Below are 3962 nucleotides of genomic sequence, written 5' to 3' on the forward strand. Positions count from 1 at the left end.
AAGCTATTGAAAAACTAACTGAATTAAAATAATAATTATCAAAAAAATATTTAAAAAAAATTCGTAATCATTATGTTTTCACCCCTTGGTCGCTTTTTTTATAAATATATAAAATAAATTTTTGAGCAAGTACATAACCAATCAGGGTTCAAAATCATCTCTTTATCTTAGCCCAATTTACAATAGTAAGCTTGTAATAATGTTTTTTAATTTGAGTTGTTGGGGTCGTTTGTCACAAAATTTTGGCTTGGATTTGCACTTAAGCAAACTGCAGCTTTCCATCGTGCATTGGAGACAGTAGAGCAAGACAATATATCTGCCACAGAAGTGGCTTTGCACATTTATGATCTGAGAAATGTCTTGCAGGCCAGGCTGGAGGAATCATTTATTCCTTCTGACATCAAAACACAGTTAGACACCCTTGTTGAAGCAGGTGACATAAAAGCTGAGCTTATTGTGCAGTGAGAAGCTTTTACTCAGCATCAGTGGATTACCTTGATAATTTGGAGCTGGTCACTGGAGAATACAAAAGAAACAGAGTGGTTCCTACGGAGAAGTGTTCCAGAATGGAGAGCCATTAAGAGCAGCCTCAGCAACTTCTACTGAAGAATACCTGCTCTCACATTGGTTGACAAAACCATGCTCTTTGATGAGTGGGCCTGCGCTAAAAACATTTTCACTTGTCACATCACTGAGTGTAACAAAAACAAAGTGGCTGTGTCTGATAGATGGACAGATTTGTTTAGTGAGATGGGGAGCAAGTCACTCAACTTTGGAGTCTTATCTTTGGCTGTGGAGTTTGTTTTATTCCTGCCTGGTACATCTGCACCTGTGGAGCATTCTCGTTAATGAATGCATCATGGACGGATGAAAAAATCTCGACTGAGTGTAACAATGAAGGCAAAAATTGGTTCCAGTGAAAAATACAAAACGGCAACGGGGAATGATGCTGTTGCACCATCTTGCTCCCACTGATGTGCAATTTTATGTAAGTCTACATGTATTTTTTTACATAGCTAACAATATTAAGTGTAAATTCTTGTATGTATGCAGTAGGTGTTGTGGGTCTGTGGGTTCTGTTTCTGTCCCGTATTCCACTCTGAGAAATCTGGTCACCCTACATCTAGTTGTCCTGGTCTCCACTGACATTCAGGGCTGTATAGGTCCTCTCTAGGTGCTGATCCACCATCTGGGCTGGATACGTACTGGATCCGGGTGACTGCAGCGATCATCTGATCTGGATACAGACTAAATCTAGTGGCTACTAGGGGTGTAACGGTACACGTTTTTGTATCAAACGGTTTCAGTACAGGTCTTTTGGTTCAGTACGCATTCATTAATTTTTTCAGGAAATTCAAATTATGAATGGCGTTTTGACTGTCTTTCATGTGGCATATAAACGCTTTGGAGAGCCGCTTCTTGGTTCAGAAAGGTTCAGAAACGTGATGGCATAATCCCAACACAAGCACTGGCTAGAGCGGCCGCGATCAGCTCCCGTTCCTGTATCTGAGCCGGGACGCTCTGCAGATTTGTGCAGAGCAGAGTGCAAGTGAATGCAATCATTCCTTCCTCTGTTCTACTAGTTTTAATCCAAATAAACAAGACTGAACAGCTCATGCTTCATGTAATTGCTCAGTGTTTCAACAGTGGATAGACATCAACAATACAGCGTGGAAATAAAATGTCACATAGTATTTAATTTACCTCAGCAGGTCATCAGTGTCCACAGCTCGTTAGTTCACTAGAGAAATGTGGTCTAGAGAGGAGCATTTTATGAAATATTACACCATATACTAATTTTACTAAACCTGTTAGTCTGATTTAAAATGTACAGTTCGCAAGCTAAGAAACTGGGGTAAAGTAGAAAGAGGATGAAAGGGTCAAGGGAATGGGATGATGGTCAGGTTGATCAGGGCATCTTGAGTTGATGGCTTAGAGAGACTCAGAGTTGGGGGTAGCATCTCTAGCATATATTTAGGCCAGACAATGAGGTTCACCCCCCAAATACAGAAGCCTCACCAAATTCTTGATGATAGACAAGACTTGGCATTTAGTGGTATCGGCTTTGGCCAGCTGAGCTCCATGGCTTGCTAAGTGAATGAGTATTCTGTGGTTGTGATGTGTGACCGTCGAGAACTTGAACCAGATCTAGGCTTAACGGTTCTTGACCACGCCACCTGGTGCTTCTCACACCAAGATATACTTTGCATGTTAACTGCTGAATACCTAATCTAAGGCAAGCAGGTTCATAGAAATACACCAAAAGATGAACTAAACAGAGACGTGCTTTCAGTAAAAAAATAAATAAAGTTAAGACACTTTATTAGTAAATAGTACAATTAAGAGCCACACAGTCAAGGTAACAGTGTAACAGGGCCATATTAAGTCACTGTCAGGATAGGTTACTGGTCCGGGATAAACGTGAAGTTCACAACCATGCTCTAAACTCTGGTGCCTACAGTCAAAAGCATACACACACACAACCACAAACAAGTGATTCAATCAATATTGTGAGGTGCAGTTTACCACTACAATATACGGTGCAGTGTATGAAGATGGACCCAGGAACCTCTCCTAGAAGCAGCTGCTTTAATTCTCTGGAAAAAGATGGAAGACAAAGAGGTGGTTAAATCACTAGCAAGATGGATGGATAAAGGTATACAGCTAGACAGAATCTTAAGACTATGTATAGTACTGGAACAGCCAATACCACAACGGTCCAACAGGGGCACTAGACAAAAAGGCCACAGCTGTGCCTTATTTTCTTTTCAGTTATTTTGCTATCAATACACTTAATTTAGGCAAAGCAGCAGGAGCGGTCTGCCTCCATGTGACATGAGATGACCAGTGGAAAAAGAGCCCTTGCACCAGTCGTCACGATCCTACATAAGTTACACACAAAATATTCATTTAATACATTTCTATTAAGGATTAACAGTTAACACAGCCATGCATTATATCAGGACAACACTAATCAAACTCATTTTACATGTGTTCAAAGCTAGTGTGACTGAGCAATACCAGATCTCATACACAAGGGGTTTCGACTAAGCCACCCATGGGAATTTCACCCCGGGAAATATGAATGATACCTAAGAATTTAGGTCACACAGGTTCGACTCTCTTCAGGAAGTGGGCATCATGAAGAAATACAAAACTTTATTAATACAAAATCCTATTTAAAAAAAAAGTGAGAGATTCACATTAAAATAATCTCCATTGCACCGGTGTTTTAATTACACAACTGAAAAGAAAAGAAATACAACCTTACAGGGCCGGGGTTCAACACTGAGAAGAGGTCACAAAACTAGTAAATCAAAAGCACACACACCGTGCACTCAACTTATGCAACCAAACCGCTTCAAAAGTGTGGCACCGCCCATAGGAGGAGCACCACCACCACAAGAGACCCGTCACCCGTGGGACCCTGGCGACTGAAAGAAAAAAAAAAAAAAAAAAAAAAAAGACAAACTTCAGAACAGTTACAATAAATCACAATTTGATTACATCACCGATCACAAAAACAGGGTGAAAAAGTCATATCAAGTCACAAACAATATACAGATATTGGTACAATAGAAAAAGAAAAACAGAAAAAGTTAACTTAAGTCAGACCAGCTTAAAAGGTTGCCTTCTCCTTATTTCACAACGTAGTGAACATCGACTCCAAAATACACTAAACTATAATTTAAAGAAACCAGACAGCGACAATCCTCCCGATTAATTGGACGATACGGCGCTCTCGCAGTATGGCAACGGAGAAACAATCGGGACTGCACCTATAGCAGAAACTAATCGCTCACGAGCGGAAGAGAGAATCCTGAGACAAATCCACACAGAAAAACAGTTACAAAAAGCATACATCACCTGCTAAAATTCTCAGCATGTAACTATGTGCATAACACTTACCGAAAAAGTGGAGATAAGGTCTATTATCCCTTTACCGGCACAAATATACGATA

This window comes from Carassius carassius, chromosome 23, assembly GCF_963082965.1.
Source record: "Carassius carassius chromosome 23, fCarCar2.1, whole genome shotgun sequence".
In the NCBI taxonomy this organism is placed as follows: domain Eukaryota; kingdom Metazoa; phylum Chordata; class Actinopteri; order Cypriniformes; family Cyprinidae; genus Carassius; species Carassius carassius.